This window comes from Diadema antillarum, unplaced genomic scaffold (genome assembly GCF_040938485.1).
Source record: "Diadema antillarum isolate AM-2024a unplaced genomic scaffold, OU_Dant_1.0 seq00001206_RagTag, whole genome shotgun sequence".
NCBI classification, from domain to species: domain Eukaryota; kingdom Metazoa; phylum Echinodermata; class Echinoidea; order Diadematoida; family Diadematidae; genus Diadema; species Diadema antillarum.
Window position 1 is genome coordinate 361,411 of NW_027271999.1, and position 12,158 is coordinate 373,568.

Here is a 12,158-nt window from a genome sequence, read left to right on the forward strand (position 1 = left end):
CTACAGCAAATAAAGCCCTGTACAACGTTAATTATCGCCAGGCGGAAAGTTCCCAAACGTCAAGAGCTAGGACGGATCACAATGCAACGCACGTATTAAAATCGCCGCGAAACAACGGCGATCGCAACAAACACCGGCCAATCTTGCATTCGATTCACTGCACACTTACTGCACAATACTAGTACCGTTCCTCGTTTCACATTCGCGCCACTCACACCATGTGATTGTATTTGTGCTGTTCCAATAACTAATATTACTCCTTAATCAAAAGATCAAATCTATCGATATTGATTGAAGAATTTATCCTTATGTAAACAAAAAAGAATTTGGACACCCTTTTTAAAACACTAAGGGAAACATAAGAAAAAATGTATAGGTTATGGAACAAATACTAATCTGACTTGATCCTTTTTTTAACCATTTAAGGGCGTAAAGTTGAATACTTAAACAGCAGGCGGCGGGCAAATTTCCCGGTTTGAACGTAGAGGGCCACGTATTTAAATGCCGAGTTGTGCATAAATTAAAGCTCTCATCAGCTTGTCTGCTGCGCGTGAAAATCGAGCGTCTGATACACAGAGACTCCAACTCTCCCGTTTTCGACGGGAGATCTCCCGCCGAAAACCCATTTTTGCAAAATCTCCCGTTCTCCCGTTTGAGATTTAATTTCTCCTGCCCTGGCTCACTGTCTCCTGTCGGAAAGGATTTCTTACTTATTGCTATCGTATGTTGCAAAAATAAGCCTTAGATAGCACCAGAGAGCATTTATAACCCTAGGAACTTCGCGTTTCGCACACATAAACTTGGAGTCTCCCGTTTGCTAGGGGTTTCAGGCGGGAGAATCTCCAGATCAGAAGGTGCTTCGGGTTGGAGTCTCTGGATACACACACGAAAAAACAACAACAAACAAATAAAAAACACGCACAAACAAACAAACAAACTCGCACATACACACACACACACACACACACACACACACAAGCAAACACATAACCACATCTATTTTCGAATATCAATAAGTTATGTAGATTTTTTTTTTTTTTTTTTTTTTAAAGAAATTAACTTCAGGCGCCAAAAGAATACTAAATTAGGACAGGAGTGCTACCTTATGTGACCCACCATGCCCGTATAGCGTATAGCGTATAGCGAATACCGTATACTGTATACTTCTTTGTGAACCCACCTGTCACCCACCTCTAAAATCCTATAATAATACTAGGGTAAAGTGGAACACTGGGGTAAGTGCATAGGGATGTATGGGTAAGTGCATGGAACACTTGAAGGATTATGGGTACGTACATTGTTTAGGAGAAGGCATTAGTAGAGTAAAAGTTTTTTTACGAACAAACAATTACGTAGAAACAAAATGGATGCCTTTATTGTGACAAAAATTAGAATTATCAGAGCTAAAATCGTCAAAAAATCATGAACATCCCACAGCCTCACTCCAAGATGTTGCGTGGTAGTGTTTGGTGTCCTATCTTTTGATTAAAAAAGCGTATTTTTGTGTCGTGACTGAAAGATTGTACAACAGGTAACTAGACGTTCAACAAAACGTATAACAAAGTAGATTTTTCTTTCTTTATCTTTTAGTTTAATATCGGGCATTTTCTCCTCATATTGAATATTGATCGACGGCGTGTTGAGAGCGACGTCATCATCGAGGTGATATGCTTCCTGTCAGTTCTTTGTTTTATTCAGACTCATTTTAGGCTTATTTTTTCTTCAAAATAATACATTGACAAGTTTACAGGTCCGAAAACTCCTGAAAAGAATCGTTTTAGTCTTTAGAAGATTATTTCTTAAGTAAAAAATGATAATTTTGTGGACTAAATTACTCATAGAAATTGCATCTTGTGCTCTGTATAAGACCACTAGGACGTCAGGGCGGTAAATTTGAAAATCGAAATGATGAACACGCTACTGAAAATTGGTTTTAATCATTTAGGCCTATCGTGTTTACTATGGTGCTACTTTTTTCACAAAAACTTCTCGCAGGGAAAGGTGTGATTTATTCAATTAACTATCAAAATAAGGGGAGAAAAATGTTACATTCCATCAATTGCAGCATTGGGGAATAAAGCAATTCCTGTTCCACTATCCCCACGGAGTTGGGATAAGTGGAACGCATGTATTAATAATGAATGGACGGCTTGGTGACGTTCATGCTGCAGCATTGGCGTTGTCCATGTCAACTTAATCTTTCTCCCGCATTTTATATATGCTGTTGCGGAGCAATATCAAGTCCTTTTCTAATTTTGTATGTTTGATGTCGATTGGTGTTTATGTGATTGCCTTACATACCCCCGACCTGTGCAGAGAGAAGCTAACAGACCAACCCAATATTTATCCGCCTCTGTATATTATTTTGTCGCCCCCTGAGATAGTTTTTGGGTGTGCGTTCAGATATTGTGTAATTTTCCGTTCTGCAACAGGAAATTAATTGTTAATTCCTCTGGGAATTTTTTTTTCAAATTTTTAAATTTGTTTTTGTTTTTGTTTTTAACTTGAAGAGACTGAACAATACACAATTTCAGTTCGAACATTCATTTCTTCCATTAGAAAACGAAGCAAAATTGAAAAATAAAGTTAGTACATCATTATTTATGAATGTATAAAGCACATTATCAATGTACATTCAGTGATATACGAAGACAACAGGCCTACAAAGAGGGATAAAAACATACGGTATCACTACTAACGAAGCCTTAACAATGATGAATGGGAGAGCAAAAATGAAAGAAAATCATACAAATGACAGTTTATACTCGTCGGGATAGTATAGTTTTGTTGAGATGGTTTTTAGCTTCTTTTTTTGTAATACTGATACCACTTATAAAATATGAAAGAGCTGTTATTTAAAAGCAAAATCATTCTAGTAACTATGGGTCCCACCTTTTGTTTGGACCACCTTGTTTTTGGAGATCTCAGCCGTTTCAAAACCGATTCTCCTATCAAATAAACTTTTGACTTCCTTTCAGCATTGCGTATGCTTTTCCATATTTCAAAAGTAGTTTCTCATTATCTCATCAAAAGAAAACAAAAATAAAAACAACGAGAAATGTCGCTTTGGCGACTGGTATGCCCGCGCCATTATGCCTGGTTCTCCAAATAGGTCTAAGTGTACGTCTTGACAATGTGTGACGCCAGTTTCACATGACTGGCTAAATATGAACATGAAATGTTTGTCACAAAATGTGTTAGTGTTCACTTTCCTTGAACTATATAGGTTTAACCCATTGAGGACGGTTTGATTTTGCTACAACTCACATTTACCATCGACACCTGCCCGAGTATACTCGGGACTCGTCCTCAACGGGATTGGACGATGGCTATAAGAGGCCGGGTTTGGGGGGATTTGAGGACTTTAACTCGACCTTTGACCCTTTTGTAAGTTTATGCATTGAACAATTTCCAAGGTATGGAGAAAAAGTGTAATTTCAGCATAAAACAGTAAAATTTTAGCATTTTGACTTGGTCTATGACTCTTGACCTTTGATCCATGACCCTCAGATTCCCAAGAGGATCAATGTCAGGGAGTACAATAAATGCATTTAGTATATTTTCATGATGATACCTTGAGCCACTTCCAAGATATGGAGGAAGAAGTGAAATTGAGAATTTTCACTTGACCATTGACTTTTTTGGCCAAAAGCTTTCCCAGAGAATCTCTATTCGGTAATACATAAAGTTTCCAGAAAGTACCTTTAGGCATTGAACAGGGAAATATAAAAAATTTAAGGAGATTACCCTTGACCTTTGACCCATAACCTCAAAATTCCCAAGATAATCACTGTCAGATAGTACATGCATATGTACTAAGTTCCATAAAGATATCTTGAGCCATTTCAGAGATATGGAGAAAAACAGTGAAATTTTAAGAATTTTCACTTGACCTATGACCTTTGACCTCACGGCCTAAAACTTTCTCTAGAGAATCTTAATCAAGCAATACACATGATACAACTGTACACAAGTTTCAAGAAAATATCTTCAGTCATTGCATAGATATGGGAGAAATAGTGAGATTTTCAGCATTTGACCCTGACCTTTGATCTTTGACCTTGAGCATGTGCACTAAAAAGTTGACAGGCACAACTTCGCCTACTCATACATCTACATACCAAATAGGATAACTCAAACGGTTTTTTTTTTCTAATTACGCTGTCTACAAGACTTTACGGACGGAACGACGAACGGACGGACAACCTGAAAACATAATGCCTCCGGCGACATTTCGTTGCGGAGGCATGAAAATGAAAATCTGACGCCCAATCTCAAACAAAAGCTATCCTCGAGATATTTTTTTTTTTCTTACTTTTTCTTTCCCGGCTTCGAGATTAATTATCTTCTTGCAAATTCCCTCCGCATCTCTCCTCGGCGATTCTACCAAGAAAACGGAAATACACAAAAGTAGGTGGAACAAAAAGAAAAGAGTCGAAGAGAAGAAAAAGAGTCAGGAGAGTATATAGGCAATCATTTCCTTTATATTTTTCAAACACCACGTTAAATTTAAAGACAGAATTTGCTCAAAGGCAGCAGATTTGTGATTCCATTCAATTTCCAGGCATCAAAGATGTTTGCCAAAACCTCTCTTTTCGCATCACTTAGTGACAATATTCTATACTATAGAATTGATAACCTTCCAGGAAGTATCTCGCTCTCTCTTTCTTCTCTCTCTCTCCCGCACCCTCTCTGTTTTCGAACGATAATTGACTCAAACTGCTTTTCTTTTGAAAACGACATTTGAAGTGTGAAACTGACCCAGACATTTCAGCCTTTAATTTCCTCCTTTATGTACATCTTGATATCCATTCTAAGAGTACTTTCCTGGGATGTAACAATAAGTACTATTGAGGGAGAGAGGCTTGGAAGCTATTTATTGTATAACGTGTGTGCTTGATGGGAGATACTGCTGAGGGCAGCAAGGACAGAGTGGCGCTTGTGAAAAAAGCATTGACACTAGCGACAAGCGCCCCCACATATTTTACAGACGAACAGATATGAATATGTCAATATCTTTGATTCCTACAGGTCAAAATCAAGACAGTTTCTGGCATTACGGATTTTTGTTTTTCGTTTTTCTCCTTGAGTGAAAGGTGTTGGAAGGGGTAGCCACAGTAAAAAAGAATGATTTTAAAGTTGACGATGGAATGCTTTAAACAAGACAAACTAAATGCCTAGTTCTAACTTCATGATGACAGTTCTGTTTAACAAGTAATATAAAGATGATAATGACCTCATAATAAAATTCATAACAGACTTATCATGAAAAAGCAGAATAGAACAGGTACGTATAGCGAATATAACCGGGACTAAAGGGTTTACCTGTAGCAGAGGTGAGCTTTATCAAACTCGTACACTCAAACTTGTATACAATATTTATGTGTGCATTGCTGTCATGTGACTAAGAGGCACAAGATTATACATAAACACTCATTTTGTATCAGTACTCACATTTTTATTACATTGAACTAAAACGACACTTGCATACACGATGGTACCTCAACAATATATCATCACAACATATTATAACGTACAGTGCATATAATTATGACGCATATAAATATATATAATGTATCCATATATATATACATTATGATTTATATTATTATACAGCGTGTCCCAGAAAAAACGAAACCGAGTTTCATTGCAATTCTTTGCGATCATAATCACATATTTGCTTTATTAGTTGTACATGGATTGAAAGATACACTTCTCTTCTTTCATTCGATGCACAACACGTTGTTCATTTATTCATGCATGACTGGGTTAGAACAATAGACAGTGGTGCTACTAAAATTTCATTTGCACGAGCAAATAACAAATTTGAATGATTTTTTCAGACTTTTCCAGCAATCTTTTTGCAAAAGATAGAATCATAGCTTTAATATCCATTCTTTTTCCTTTCATATGATATCCCATGCGTAAAAAATGATCAACGCCTGCTCGAGAAAACTTAATTTGAAAATATCCTTACATTTTACCGAGATAGGTAGATAGTAAAAAAGGAGCAGTTAGCTTTCCCGACTCCTGCCCGACTTGGCAGATAACAATGGCCTTCATGCTTCAATGAATTTCCACAAACATGAAGGGAGGGGGTAAAAGGGAATGTTACAGACGATTCGGTTGTGAATAGGGTCCTAAATTAGCACGTGTTCATGAGCTTGCCTGACCATGCAGCTAACGACAGAGCAAAGGGTGTTCATCAGCGGAATGTTTGGGAAGGTAGGGTGGGAGTAACGGACCGAAAAAAAACCTTGCGAGCCTCCCCCCCCCCCAAAAAAAGACAACTTTCTGAACTGCAGTTGTACCTTTGAAATGTTAGAAGCGCAAGTTCAGTGATAAATAAAGTGATGTACCCTCTCTTTCTGCTTCGTCACCCCCTTCAAAAACTTCAAAACCCTGTCAGTGATGAACGACTAACCACGCGTGAGGGTATAGGGAGGAATGAAAACAGTTAATAAGTTTGAGGTATCATCAAAATGTGTATCATTGTTGTAATGTTGATTTCCCTAGCCATTGGACTTCGTGCAGCCTGAGAATACTCTCGATACTAGTCGTCAATTATTATGAATAATTATGTCTCATAGCTTATTCTAAATAAATGACAACAAAGGGCTGTCCGTCTCATACAGCATTCTCTGTAAATACCCCCCCCCCCCGAACAACATTCACTGTAGCACTGCGGTTGTTTTGTGTGAATTCAATAGTGCAGATGAGCCCATTGTCTAATGCTAAGACGGGAGAGCTGAATGCTTGTTTTTTTCGCTTATTCGTAGAATTGGTAGAAATGAAGCATGCTTTCATACAAATTTTTTCTCAAGCATGCGTTATTTATATTTGACGCGTAAGGTCTCATATGAAAGAAGAAAATATGAATATTTGGCTTGTGACCGTTGTTTTTCGAAAACGTAACGTTGTAAGTCTGAAAAATTTACTTAAAGTCACCATTTGCGCGTGCAAATGAAAATTTGATAGCACTTTTCATTGTTCTAACTCAGTCATGCATGAACAATGAACATTAAGTTGTACATCAAATAAAAGAAGAAGAGTTTATCTTTCCATTGATGTATATCTCATAGAGAAAATGTATGATTTCGATAGTAAAAAGTTGCATGGAAAGACGGTTTCGTTTTTTCGGGGACACGCTGTATAGGCCCTATGTACGCATACCTATATTAGAGAGAGAGAAAGTGAGAGAGGGAGAGATAGGAGAGAATACAATATTTGTGCGTCATTATCTTCTATATACACTTCACCTGTGAGTCATTATGAATTATAATGTAATTTGTGTGCATCATGTTGAAGGTCTGTAGAACAGACCGAATGTTCATAAGCCAACGTGGAAACCTGCATTAACGCCCACTGCATCTTTCCTCTTTTGATATCATAAATATTTCAATCGTTATTTTATTCCAAACCCCATTGAATCCGTTATGATGACGATTGTTGTTGTTGTTGTTGTTGTTCATTTTCCATCCGTGAAGATGGCTGGATAGCCCATATTCAGCTACACTAAGCTGGTCTTCCATGGGGTCCAGTTGGATGTGGGGTGGGACCACTTCACCGGGTTAGACACCCTGCTCTTTGCGATGAATGAATGAAGCGGGATCTTTTACGTGCATGAGCTGTGACTCTCTCATACACGGGACCTCCATTTTATGTCCTATCCGAGGGACAGAGTGTTTTGCCTCTTGCTAGAGGGGACGGTATGTTTACACACAACACTGCTCAGTCCAGACTCGGGTTCGAACCCGGGCCGCGTGATCGTGAGGCAGACGCGCTACCGACTGAGCCAACTCACCGCCCTCATTCAGGTTTTAAAGTTAATTAAATATATATATATATATATATATATATATATATATATATATATATATATAATATATAAACGAGAGTATAGGAGGCGGTAGACGTTGCTTAATCCTCACAAGTGACTTTACTCAAGCTTTCGGGCTTCCTGCCCTTTGTCAAGACTGGGGACAAGATACAAGATACAAAACATGGATATCATAATACACAAATAGAAAATAATAATGATGATCAAAACAATAGCGGAACTGATAACTACAGTGAAAGAGGCAGAAACGGCAGGGAATAATTACACAGGTGGGTGTGTATATATGCATCAATCTTGCATTATATAACTTGCAGATATACAATCACAAAGAAGCATACAAAACATAAGCATTTACAATACAGTGTACGTATGACTAAACATCTGCACATACACAATGGATACGGATGTGTGCGCACAATACATGTGAAACTCCTCGCGTATGTCAAAGCAGGCAGCCATATAAACAATAACGGCAATTAATGAAATCATAATAGTAATTAAATCAAGGAGTGTATGTATGAGTAGGCGGAACATAGGTACACACAAAAAGAGCACATCAGCGTTCTTAACCGGGAATGAGTGTATAATAATGTGACGGCAGGGAATAATTACACAGGTGGGAGCTAGTGTATAATAATGCATCAATCTTGCATAATATAACTTGCAGATATACAATCACAAACAAGCATACAAAATATAAGCATTTACAAATACAGTGTACGTATGACTAAACATCTGCACACACACAATGGATACGGATGTGTGCGCACAAACACACATGTGAAACTCCTCGCGTATATGTCAAAGCAGACAACCATATAAACAATAACGGCAATTAATGAAATCATAATACAGTGTAGTAATTAAATCAAGGAGTGTATGTATGAACAAGCGGAACATAGGTACACACAAAGAGAGCACATAAATAGCCTTCTTAACAGGGAATGAGTGTATAATAATGTGTTTAACAGCATTCAGGGTTACAGGATCTTGAGTAAAGCTTGAGTAAAGTCACTTGTGAGGATTAAGCAACGTCTACCGCCTCCTATACTCTCGTTTACATAAACTACACTCCAAAAAGATGCGACGACTCAGGGGTTCATCATTAGCTGAAGACACACGACTCACACTACATTATTATATATGTATATAATATTATAGTGTGAAAAGAAGAGCAAGGTGGACGTAGCTAGGGTCAACGTGTCTGTTTATTGCCGCCGAGCTTTCGGTCCCAAACGGACCTTCATCAGGGCTGTAACGATACAAAAATGACTCACTCGTATGGCTACACTAATAATATTCATATTATATACTAATATAAATCTAACTGGCGTGAGTCTATAATGACTGTGTAATCAATCAATCCGTAATTACAGCTGTATATAACATATTCCAATAATCATATACATAATCAATTGCATATTATTGAATACATTTCATATCACACTCGTGTTATTAATTGAGGTGAAGGTATATAACAAAAACACCAATTCAGTATCCTCATCTTATGTGTTGTGTGACAGACGACTGTAATAATATCAAACTAGACATTTTTATGTTGTCGACGATAATACAGCATGTGGCAGCATTGCAAGACGTAAGTGGCTATATGATACAGTACAACAGCCACGCGTCATCTTCTGGCTATCGTATAATGAGGTAAATAATACTAATATACCACAACCATTCATATACATATACAGTTGTATTATAACATATAACAGAATATTACATAAGGTACAGAATATGAACGGCTCACATAATAAAAAAAGGATTTACCTTATTAATGGTGGATATAAAGGCTTACGGCGGTGTCTGTTCTCACAGTCTATATATATATATATATATATATATATATATATATATATATATATATAATGTTTATTCAAACCCACAATTTTACAGGTAGTGCATTAGTATGTGTTAAACATTATTATGCAAAAACATAATACAGTGTATACAAAATTGTAGGCCTACATCTGCACTGCAAAACTGTACTTTAAATTATTTTTTCTACATTTATACCTCCTTTGTTTTTGACATTTTGTATACTGTCATGAAAGTTTGAATGCAAAACCAGAGGATCGCATTTGTAGCATTTTAGATTTTTCTTTATATTAAAGCTCTTGAAAATAAGGAAAATGATGAAAACATGATATCATTGAAAAGATATCTTTATTAAATTTTGAGTATGACCTCACTTTGAAAAACAAAATGAAATGGCGTTTATCTGTTTCCAAACTTTTCACAAAGTAACAGCCGAATTCATTCATACATTTCTGATATACCAAAAAAAAAAATACATAGCATTATACACTGTTCTTACAATCAATATATGTGACGCCAAATATTCTGACTTGATAATCAGATCATCAGTAATATCAATAAATGCAGTATTTAACTTGATACGAATACATATATAAATACAGAGTTTGCATGGATCTTAGTACGAGAAAGAATGCACAGGTATATACGAAAATGTACAAATTAAGGGTAAATACTATTTTTTCGATGATAGATAACGGATTACGAAGGTCCGTTCGTACTCTTTTTTTTAATTTTCAGATCAACAATCGTTATTCAATTTTTGAATCACCGAACCTCCGGAATAACGAACCTAATTTGATTCGCGGATTAAAGAAATTTCAGAATATCGAAACTCAGTTCATTTTCACTAATTACAAACCTTCGAAATACATTGAAATAACGAACATTTAATAGAAAAACGCAACAAAATTTATGATAACGATACAAAATATTCGGATGAATGAGCCCTATTTCATCTTCGAATTATACCGAACACACCAGGAATTCGCGGAATTTGTGTGTAGCGATTTACTAGCGAACTTTGAAAGAACGCACATCACCCAATATTAAAGGGATCATAGTTTTGGTTGAAACCTAACTTCAGGTTTCTTTTGTGTGTGTGTGTGTGTGTGTGAGATAATGAGAAACCTCTTATAAAGTATATGAAACAGCATGTAATTCCAAGAGGAATTCAACGTTTTCAAGAAAATTGGTTTTGAAATGGCTGAGATATCCAAAACAGAGCAATCCCAATAAAAGGTGGGACCCACCTTTAATAGTAGAATTGCTTTGTTTTACTTTTTTTTTTGATGTCTCAGCCATTCCAAAAACGATTTTCATCTAATAAACTTTGAATTCCTCTTCGAATGTTATGGCCTGTATTATTTCATAAGTGGTTTCTTGTCATCTCGCTAAAAGTTAAAAGCCCAACCCTCATCTCCACCAATACTATATGCTTTCCCTTTAACACTTTAACATGCCGGCTTCCTGCAAGCAAAACGATTAGTCATGACGTCACCAGAGTATAAGATATTTATTTGATCGCATACCTAAATCTCACTAAGTTTCGTATACTATTAAAGGGTCCAATTATGTGTATACACTGCAAAAAGTCCGGTGTTAGATATGAAACACCGAGCTGGTGTTAAATTTCCGGTGCTCATTCATAGTGTTAGATTAACACCTCCGGGTGTCATTTCAAATTTTAAAATTGTTTTTTGAATAGTTTCGTAGTTACTGCACTTCTTGTTAATGTTTACCTTTAACAAGACGATAAAGAATTTCCCGATAAAGTACTTGATTTTTTAAACAATGTGAAAACACATTTACACCACAGTTACACCAGTTGGTGTGGTCCCCTATTGAAGCTGGACGGGTGTTATACAATTGAAATTAACACCACCAATATCAAATCAACACCATGCGGTGTCATTATTGAATTAACTCTAATAGCGCAGTGTCAAGAATATTACCAGCCACAGTGTCAATTTAACACCACGAAGTGCCAGGCGAACACTTTTAACACCGTCACAATACATTTTCAACACCTTTGGGTGTGGTCCTCTATTGAAGTTTGATAGGTGTTAGATTTAACACCCATGGTGTTAAATCTAACACCGATGTTTTTACAGTGTATAGTTATAATTGACATGCGTATTGCATATTATCTATAATCATATACATAATCTATATGTATATCTTTTGATATACAAATCTAAGAAGTTGTCTATCTTTAGAGGCGATTGATTTTAAGGTGTACTATAGGTATTTAGAGCCTAGTTGTTAGAACATAATAGACAAAGGTTATGTTGTATGAATTGATTACAAACAAACCAACTAAGGCGATGCCAAAATCAACTCCTTCAGTAGTCCGTAAGATTCTGAATAATATCATAGTAGTTTCATACCAAAATTCATTATAATTTGAACTCAATAATTTTCTTACTTTTCACCTATTTCCGACTTTGCTGCAGCAATAACTTCCTACACTGGCTGCCAATATTCTTATTTT